This window comes from Octodon degus, unplaced genomic scaffold (genome assembly GCF_000260255.1).
Source record: "Octodon degus isolate 3935 unplaced genomic scaffold, OctDeg1.0 scaffold00005, whole genome shotgun sequence".
NCBI classification, from domain to species: domain Eukaryota; kingdom Metazoa; phylum Chordata; class Mammalia; order Rodentia; family Octodontidae; genus Octodon; species Octodon degus.
Window position 1 is genome coordinate 32,330,203 of NW_004524581.1, and position 10,672 is coordinate 32,340,874.

Genomic DNA, 10,672 nt, shown 5'->3' on the forward strand with positions numbered 1-10,672 from the left:
GAAACTGTACTTCCGATTTGATTTGAAACTGTCTCATTGCTATCTGTTTATCAATAAAACTTTGAAAAAATAAATAAATAAATAAAAATAAAATAATTGCCATGTCAAAGTGGGAATGCAAAACGTATTAATGGTGGTAAATTTTGTTTTACTTCTTTGTAAAAAAAAAAAGCTAATACAAACATCAAGTGCCCAACTATGTGGAAACCATTAAAAGCACTGCACTGGAGGAAAAAAATCAAGAGAGTGGGTTTAAAATAATAAAGCTAGAGGCTGGTGAGATGGCTCAGTGGTCTAAAGCACCTACTTAGAACAAGCTTAGTAAAGCACAGGGACCGCGATTCAATCCCCCAGCACCACATGCCAGCCACCCCCACCCCCTGGCCGCGCACGCACACACACACAAATAAATAAAATTTTTTAAAAATAGAAATTAAAAAAATAATAATAATAAAGCTAAATAAATACACTTATAATGAGTAATAAACAATTTATGTAAAATAAGTTAGTGTGATTCCTATCCCAATTAAAGATTTCTGGGTTAGCAGTGCATTAAATGTGCAATTTCCCATTAACCCCAAATATTTCTCATCCTAGGTCACAACAGACATAGGTAGGAAATCATTTCAGGAAACTGGTAAAGACAAAAGTAAAAGCCAAGAACCAAAGAAATAAAAAAATAATGAGAAACTGATCCAAATATTCACTTGAATATCTGATGAAATTCTATCTCTGTCCCCCTTCAGAACAGTTAAAAATAGAAAAACTCTCCCTGAGAAGTTCAATAATGGTTTTATAGAAATAAAATCCCATTTGTCAAGGAAGAAAGACACTCATCCATCACCAGAAACTTGAACATCTGTTAAGACTGGAAAGTCAAACCTGAGAAATGCTCCACTACAGATTACACACATTATAGCCCAAGTTTAACATTTTACTTAAATCCTTATTAAATTTTCTCTTAAAAAATTCATGATGTTAAATTCCTATGACTCTCCATATCTTAATCCATGTTTACATAAGCTATAAACAAATACATGTAGAAACTTTTTCTAAATAGAATACACATAGTTCTATAGCTTGACTTCTTTACCTAACAGTATATCACAAGTATCTTCAGGTGAATAGACATCATCTCAAACCATTTTACAGCATTCCATTATGGGGATGCATTACTATTTATTCAACTTTTAGGGGTCAGGGAAAGTGGCACAGCACCAGCCTGCTAAGCACAAGGTCCTGAGTTTGGTTCTTAGTACCAAAACAATAAATAAATAAAGGACATTTAGCTTGTTTCCACCTTTTTGACATTAGCCAAGTAATGCTGCCACTGACAAATGATGGTGCCATGTCACTGAACATGGTGAAGATTTTATTACTCTAGGATAGATTTCCAAAAGTGAAAATGCCAGCCCAAATAAAATATGTATTCTTAATGTTAACTGATAATTACTCTCCCAAACAGTCCTTTTTTTTTCTTTGCAGTGTTAGGGATCAAACTGAAAGCATCCCACACACAACATCTACCATTGACTTATACTCACCAGCCCTTATCCAAAATTGATGACCACATTCCCAGAGAAACAAGAGCATTCTGTTGGCCCTACACTTTCCATGGTAAAGAAAATATAGCTATTCTTGATTTCTATCTATCTAATAAAAGTGGTACTCATTTAATTTCATTTTACTGGCTACCAGTAAGACTAAACATTATTTCATAAGTTTCTTGGTATTTTTGGATATTCTATTCAGCAAAATGATCTGTTCCAAATTGGTGGTCTTCTCATTCAATTTGTAAATGTTCTATGTATTCATTTTCTCTACCATTTTAAAAGGTTTTACTAACAAGTATTAATTGTACATAATAGGATAATATTAACATTAATGTAGTATTTCCATACATGTCTACATAGCAGGCAGAGATCAAATTCAACTTTACTGCTTTCACCCCACACATACTCTTCTCAATCTCTAGAAATCACTATTCTACTTACAGATTGACATTTTTTAAGTTCCTATATATGAGAAAGAACTTTTCTGTCTGGCTAATTTCAGTTAGAACAATGTCCTCCTGTTCTATACACTTTGCTGTAATTGAAAAGGATTTCATTTTTCTTTATGGCTCTAACGTGCATATATATTCCATGTTTCCTGTATCCATTCATCTACTGACGGATACCGAGACAGAGTCTGTACCTTAGCTATTGTGAATAACAATTCAAAGAACATGGACATACAAGTATCTGACCACACATTACTGTTATGTTAGGACCAAGTGTGAGCTTCATGGCAGGTGTGTGTCTGCCTGACTGTCTGTCTGTGTGTGTGCATGCTGGGTTATCTGTTACCACCTTTCCTAGTGATGCACCTGTGCCTGTACCACACTGTGGTCACAGGACAAGTGCTTCAAGTTGCTTACCTTTACTCATGCAGCCAGTGCCAGAGAGCATTACAAGCAACAGAGTCAGCATCAACAGTCCCTAAGATGAGTGTAGCACTCACATCCATAATCTCAGAACTGGACCATAAATCAGTTACAAACCCTAGATGCCCGGTCCCATGACTGCATGAGGTTTTGGGGGAATATCTAAACATAAACCATAACACTACAGAACTACTAGTACTACAAGGTTTGTAATAATGTGTGGACAGGCTTATTATGCTTGATACAAAATGAAATAAAACTGTTTAGAATGTTGTTATACTTAGACAAAAACTATGAAAAAGAAAAAATTAAAATATAAACATCTATGTATAGACTAAATCAAAGCTGGCAGTGCGGGATGGAACAATGTCAGCCTGACGGCAGAGCAGGTTTGTACACTCTCTAACAAAGAACAGTAACTTGGCACCTCTCCATGAAAAAAAAAAGAAAAGTAAAATGAAATGATGACTGTAAAACTAAGTAGAAGCTACACTTAGTAGTAGCTACCAGTATTTCCATAGCTTAAATACACAAATGAGTAAGACCAACAGCAGTACTGCAGGGAGGAAGCACTCCACACAAAAGATAAAAATATTCTCGGGTGAAAGAAAGCCAGACCATAAGTTCTGGAAGAGGTGGCTTTTTAAATTTTTTTTGTAATGTATTTGGTACACGGTGTCATTACCCAGCCCAGACTCATAGTGAGTCTCCTGTTTTCAGCCTACCCAGAGCTGGGATTACAGGGGTAAGCCACCAGTCACAGTCTCAGTGGCCAGCCCGGAACTATCTCACCAACCCTTGAGGTAACTTCTTAAGTATGCAAATATCTTCAAAAGAACTGAAAACGGAAACTGAACATGTGGTGCAGGGATTGAACCCCAGCCCCTATGCTTGCCTAAGGCAGGCACTTAGTCTTGCCACAGAGCTCTCTCACCAGCCCTTGTGGTAACTTCTTAAATATGCAATTATCTTCAAAAGAACTGAAGGATCATAAAATCAGGTAAATATGATACTACTAAAGAAACATATTGTCTTCTACTCTAGCCATCCCTGCACCACCATCTCATTTGATTTGCTCTTTCCCTTAAGGACTATGATTGCCTGAGGGCTCTTCATTCTTATTTGCAGCATTCTCATCTACTTTTGGAATATTTTTAGGTAATTCATTATCATTCACATCTAATTTTTTTCTATCATGTGATTGAACCTTAAGGGCCTCTTGCCTTTGTTCTTAAAAAACTAACCAAGTAACTTTTTAATATTTTCTTCATGCTGTACTCTTAACTCCTTGGTCTGTTATGTACACTGAAAACTTTTATATTCTAGCTTCTTCACACAGTAAGGGTTGCTTCTTCTATAGCCCTGAAGCTGGTGGTCTTGTCAACGAAACTCCTGGAAAAGCTCAACTTGCTCCTTTAAATGTTATGTGTCTGCCATCTTATATGATATGTTGTTCTGTAGTTTAACCACGTCATCTTTGCACCTCTTTCCCAGGCCCTCCTTGGGCTGCAGATGGCTACTGAGCCAATTGTAGTTGGCCTCCTTCTGGTCAATCTGTTTCTTGCGCATGTCCTCCAAGAGCAAGAGATCTGAGCTGCACTTCTCCAGATAATCGCAGGCCACCTCGATGCACTGGACCTGGGCCTGCAGCTTGGCCACCTCCTCTTGGAGCAGAACATGACGGGAAGAGATGCTCTAATAATCAAAGGTGAGGATAACAATGACCATGAGGGGCACCAAAAGCATGAAGGAGGGCAGGCAACCACTGCAACAGTTGGCCCTGAAGCCCACCATGAGGACAAGATGGGCTGCACCAAGGGGCCCCACCAACACCACCTGTAGGCAAGACCTCTGGCTGGGGCTGCCGAGGTGTGCTGCAACTAAGCTCCAAGCCAGTGGAAGTGAGCAGGCTGATGCAGGCCTGGAAGGGTGGAAGCAGAAGGGGCCGGAGCTGCTAGCCATGGTCTTACCCTGCCCTGCCCCCCAGACTGGGTCAGAGCACAAAGGCTTGGAACTGGAACCTACATCATCACCAAAAGCCTGAAAAAATCTAGTTGATATTTGATACCATTGTTGTGACTGATTTTACTACTACAGCGAAGGTGTGTTGCTGTCCACTGTGAGGTTTTCTGCATGCCAGCACCTAGATTGCCTGGGGATTATAAGAAATACTGTGGCTCACTCCCAAAAACACAGGTACTAGATAAAAGAAGCTACAGGGTTAGGGGAGAGATAGCACAGTGGTCTAAGTGCCTGTCTGGCAAGCACAAGGACCTGGTTCAATCCCTGGAACCACATGTTGTGCTGGCCCTGCATGTGTAGCAAGATCCTGTACCAAATAAATAAATAAATATATAAAGAAGCTACAAACCCCACCCAAAAAAAGAAAACAGAAACATGAAAAGACAATGCAACAAAAGGTATCCAAATACTCCCAACTCCTCTAAAATCAGTTCAGGAGGCACCTTAGGAGGGAGGAAATAATAAGCCACACAGAAGAAAGATTTCAGAAGGTACTGACAGAGGCAAAACAGTTCTGTAAGATGCTTGGCAAATTTCAAAAAGACATAAATTATCAGATAATGACCCTAATGAAACCAATGATCACAGCATCTAGAAAAGACAGAAATAAAACTAGGAAAGTTAAAGAAAGATGCAAAACCTGAATGCTCAGCATAGAAAAGAATGGCAGTACAGGACTGGGAAGACAGCTCGGGGCCTAAACACCTACCCGGTCAAGTGTAAGGACCCAAGTTCAATCTCCAGTACCACATTCCATGCAGCAGGATCATTACTAGTCCAAGCTTCATAGTGAGACCCTGTATCAAATAATTTGTCTTAGTTATTTTTTAAAAAAAGAATAGGAGTACATAAAAAGGGCCCCAAACACAAATCTAGGAAATTAAAAATATGACAAAGTGTGAGTAACCGAAATGATCAATGTCAAGACACCATCAGATCTAGGGTAGGGTAAGGTTGGGTTGTAGTCAAAGATCAATTAATGGGGGCTGGGGAGATGGCTCAGTAGAATAAATGCTTCCCCGGCAAGCGCAAGGGCCTGAGTTCAATCCCTGGTTCCGCAAAAAAAAAAAAAAAAAAAAAAAAAAAAAAAAAAAGATCAATTAATGAAGGATCCCTCTGAAACAACAAGAGAACATAAAAATAGATAGAGCAACTTCAAGTAAGACTAACATAAAAATAAGTGGAATAAAAAATTAGAAGATAGCACAAAGGATGAAATCAAAAAAACTATTTACAGAAGTAATAGCAGAGGGGACCTGCCCAGTAGCTCAGTTGTTTAAGTGCCTGCTTAAACGAAGCCGTCAAGCTCAAGCTTCTGGGGTTCCAACCCAGACAGTCACTGCAAACCAGAAATGCCCTAAAAGGCATTTTGAGCCTCCAAAAAAAAAAAAAAAAGAAGAAGTAATAGCAGAAAACATTCCAGATGTGGAAAAATAATTGAACATATAAATAAGTGAGGCATACAGAATTTCAAAAACAAACACATTCCATGCCATACAATAGTTAAAAAAAAAAATCCAGCAAGAAACCATACCCTCATTCATGGATTTATCTACAGTTAGGTGGCAAATGTGAAAGAATAATATTTTGATCTATTAAACAGCATGGTGAATAGAGTTAATAATGCACATTTCAAAACTGTTGAGAATAAATTTCAAATTTTCTCAACACAAAAAAGATGAAAATATGTGATAATAAATGTTAACTAGCATAATTTAATAATTCCACCATATATTATATATACACATATACACATAAACATCACTATCTCCTGAATACATACAAATATCACTTGATTAAAATTTTTAATTTTAGAAATTAAAAAGCAGTTTGGGGGAGATGGTACTATAGATACTTTTTCCTTGGACACTAGTATTTTTAACTTTTTGTAAATGTCATATCTTTTAACTACAAAACATTTTTAAGCTTAAGACTACTGTAGTAATTACATTTTGAAATAAAATTGCCTTTTTGCTGCAAGTTGTAAACCTCAAATGTATTTATAATAATACTACTTGAGCAATTTGACAAGGTTTTTTTTTTTTTTTTTTTTTTTGGCTGGCTGGCTGGCTCAGGCTGCCTTAAGGGTGGGTCTGGAAAGGCCGGTGGAGCTGGGGATCAAACCGAGGTCCCGAGCACCTGACTGGGTTTGCCCAAACAGGCACTTAAACAACTGAGCTAAACTGCAAGTAGCCCCACTACTTGGCCAATTTGAAAAACACACTGATGTAACTTAATTTCCTTTTGTCTTCATAACAACCTGAGTTAATGATATACCCCAATTCACTGTATCCATGAAAAAGTTAAAATTGAAAATGATTAAGGGCTTTAAGGCCATTTAATAAACAATAGAACTCAAATTTTTTAAAAATTCATCCCAGTATTCTCTTCCCTATCCTGAATTCAGTCTCACAAGCCTTCTCAAAACAAAAATTATCTTATTCTTCAAGGCTGGAAACCCTGTTGAGGTATGCTTCATACCAAGCTGCCTTCATCTCTTTCCACTCTAAACATGACCTGTCCAGTCTCACAAATTTCTCTATGATTTACTTGATTTTTATTCCCACGACTTCTAAGTTGCTGTGTGTTCCAGCTCTCCAAATGTTAACTTTCCTTCACTAATAAAATACAGAAACATGAGAGATGAGGATGGGGAGCCCGGTACAAATAATGCATCATCCAAGCACAAAATTCTATCTGCACCTCAGACAAAGGAAAGAAAAAATCAAAGTATATCAGTGTCAGAAGGAGAGAAACAGCTGAATAAACCGAAGATGGGTATCTGGGACACAGGTAAAGGAAGACACTGTAATGACATAACATGGGATCTCTTTAAACTTCTGATCAATTCCCAAATTGAAGAGCCCCTAATTCTTATTACTCATTTAAATGGGACAATACTGAGAACATGAACAAGAAAAAGGACATAAATGAGAGTCACACAAAAAAAAGAGATAAAAATAAATGCAAAAAAAAAGGAAACAAAAGATAAACATGAATAAGAAGGGAGATAAAGACAAGAAGAAAGGGATGTTATAAATGAAAAGGAAGGCAATATAAGAACATGGACAATAAGGGAAATGGGGACAAGAACAAGGGCAAACACAAGAAGGAAGAAAACTAAAAAAGAAGAGGAAAAGAACAGAAGTCAGGGTAAGGCCAACATGAACAAAACAAAACAAAAACAAGATGAAAAGCAAGAGGATGACAAAAAAAGAGAAGGCAAAAAGGAAGACAAGGGCAAGAAAGACAAGGACAAAAGGAGACATCAGGACAATAAGGACAAGAAGAAAGATAAGGACAAAGAAACAAGGACAAGAATGAGAATAAGGGCAAAAACAAGACAAGAGATTTAAAGACAAGAAGGAAGATGAGGAAAAGGACATGAATGAGGATGAGGACAAAAAAGACAGAATAAGGGCTAAAAAAATATTTTGTAGTGATGAGTCAAAAATTTACTGTACAGAAGGAGCAAGGAACAAAGAACAGAGCCTAAGGAAACTGGCCCCTTGTGATTCCTGCAAGCTGGAGACGAGGTAGTAATGGATTCCTGGAGGCAGTGCCCTATCTGTTCTTTGTTCCTTTACCTGGAAAGTTACCAATGATACATAAACTTAGAGTTTGGTGAATGCTGGAAAGCAATATAGATAGCAGTTTGTTTATACCAAATTAGTTAAGTACATTCCTTAGCCTGTTTGTAGTCCTCAATAAATACGAGAAGTTTCCCTGGCTCAGGGCTCACTTAGAAAGAAACTAATCTCAGTGAGATCCTTATGGCAGATTTCATCCAGCCTTGCTGTTGTTCTTTTCGAAGCTCCAATCATTCTATAACATGCATGACTGAAACAGATAAAGTAATGAGTGAAGATTTAAAAAGCGCACAGACCCAAGAAACACTGGAAAGAACATAAGCAAATAACAGATCATACTGAACAAATAACACTGAAATCTATAAACAGAATTTAACAAACTAGAATGTGGACTTCTGGGAAGGTAGTGGAGTAGTAAGCAGCCAAGAAGGAAAAGCCTTTATGAAAGTTGCCATCTAGACATTGGAATATAGCAATATGACGAAGAGAAGGAAGGAAGTGGGTCCCCTGAACCCAGGAAGGATTATTTATTTATTTATTTTTATTGAGAAATAAATATGAATGAGACAGTTTCACAGCTGATTAATAGGACAGTTTTGATAATCAATACACTGTACACTGTTATCTTCTTAGTGGTTATCCATAGTAAAAGAAGCAGACAGGATAGTCTGTCCAAACACTGTTAGTACACCTCTTTCTTCTCATTGAATTAAGAGAAAGCAGTGGTAAATATATCCTATTGTGTATATATAAATACAAAATGATCTTTCCTTTATATTCTTTTTTTTTTGTCCTATCAGAGGTGAATATTCTATTGGCATCTAAATACTATAGGTGTTTGAATTGAACTGAACAATATAACACTATCTAGCAGTCTATAATATTTGTGGGTTATTTTCAGAAGTTATTGACTTGAGCCTTTTACAGCTCACCAGGAAGGATTTGAAGCATGAATTGAAGCATACAGAGAAAGTGATGAGAAAAATTTCAGCACAGAAGAAGGCAGCAGGCCACACCTAAGTTGGGACTGTGTGGGAGGAGTGCTACAAACCTGCAGACACGTAGTAACTGCGGAGGCCTACACAGAGAGCTTCATAAACAAATTAGCACCCTCCTGAACAAAAAATGGGTCACAGACTGAAGAAAAATTAGACAGTTTGTACAATTAAATGATAATGAAAATACAACATACTAGCGCTATGAGACAATGAAAGCAATCCCACAAGGGAAATTCACAACAGTGAGTATCCATATGAGGAAACAGGATGAGTTCCTGTTGAAAGGATAAAAATAGAGGCTACAAACTGAGAAAAAGATCAGCAAAAAAAAGAAAAGATCTCAGGGGACCGGGGAGGTGGCTCAGTGGAGCAAGCGCAAGGGTCTCAGTTCAATTCCCGGTCCCGCAAAAAAAAAAAAAAAAAAAGAAAAGAACTGCAGAACACATATTCAATAAATGGTTTGTCTCCAGACGACAAAGCACTCCACCAGGTTTAGTGGTGTGTCCTAGCTAACGGGGAGACTAAGGAAGGAGGACTGATGGAGCCCAGGAGTTGTCAGTCCTGCCTTAAGAACATAGTGACTACCCTGGAAAAGGGAGAAGGGACCTCTAAATTCAATACATTTCTTCAATGAGCAAATGGATAGCAAACTGGTATACCCATACAGTGGAATATTTAGCCATAAGGAGGAATAAACTACTGACCCACACAGTAACTTGAATGGACCTCAAGAGTATTACGCTAAATTTGAAGTCAGTTCCATACTGTAGGGTTCCTTAACAATGCACCCCTGAAAAGCCACAGTAAAAGCAATGGCAAAAGATCACTAGATGCCACAGATGTGGTAAGGGAAGGTCTAACTAAAGAGACACAGCATGAGGAGAATGTGTTGATGAGATAGGTTTGAAGTCAATGATGATTTCTTGCACCTACACATGGGTCATAATGTCACACTACCGCAGACCCTAAAAGACCATGGGAAACCCTAATGAGGTGGACAGAATACCAAACAGTACGGCTCCAATACAGAAGGAAAGAAATGCGATGGAAGGAGGAGAAAAAGAGGAAAGGGAAAGGAAACAGGAAGGAAAAAGGTGGGGAAGGAAAGGAGAAGGGGAGGGAGGGAAGGAAAGGAAGGAGAGTGGGAAGGAAAGGAGCAAAAAAGGGGAAAAGGGGCAGGTGGCCCCAAGAGGGGCCCCCCAATGCGTCCTATTCTGCTGCTGTGGGTGAAAGCACACACCTGAGGGCATCCCGTGGTGCCGGTGCGACCCCAGGCCAGGCGGGGCGGCCCTACGGACCTGCCGGCCACAGCGAGGAGGCCCCGCACGCCGCCTCCGACGCCCTCGCCCCGAACCCGCCTCCTCGCGGCCCCGCGCCCTCCCTCCCCGCTCGGCTCCCCTCGAAGCCACGAAGCCGCGGCCCCTCAGTTCTGACGAGCCCGGTCCCCACAGGCCTCTCCGCTGCTCCGCCCACCCCCACCATGTCCGCCCTCTGCACTTTCCCCTCACAACTTCCCCTGGCCGCTTACCGCCTCACCCAGCGGGGCCAGTCCTGGCCTTGCCTCGCGGTTCGCTCTTCTCCGCGGCGCACGCGCTCCTCCAGCCGCCCCGCACGCACGCACGCACGCACGCACGTGC

The 10,672-nt window shown here is 39.6% G+C and overlaps 1 pseudogene; it reads right to left on the bottom strand.

Annotated features, from left to right (window-relative positions):
- Window positions 1–3,440: 3,440 nt before the first annotated feature.
- LOC101565672 lies at window positions 3,441–4,219 on the bottom strand (annotated as a pseudogene).
- Between the last annotated feature and the right edge of the window lie 6,453 nt (window positions 4,220–10,672).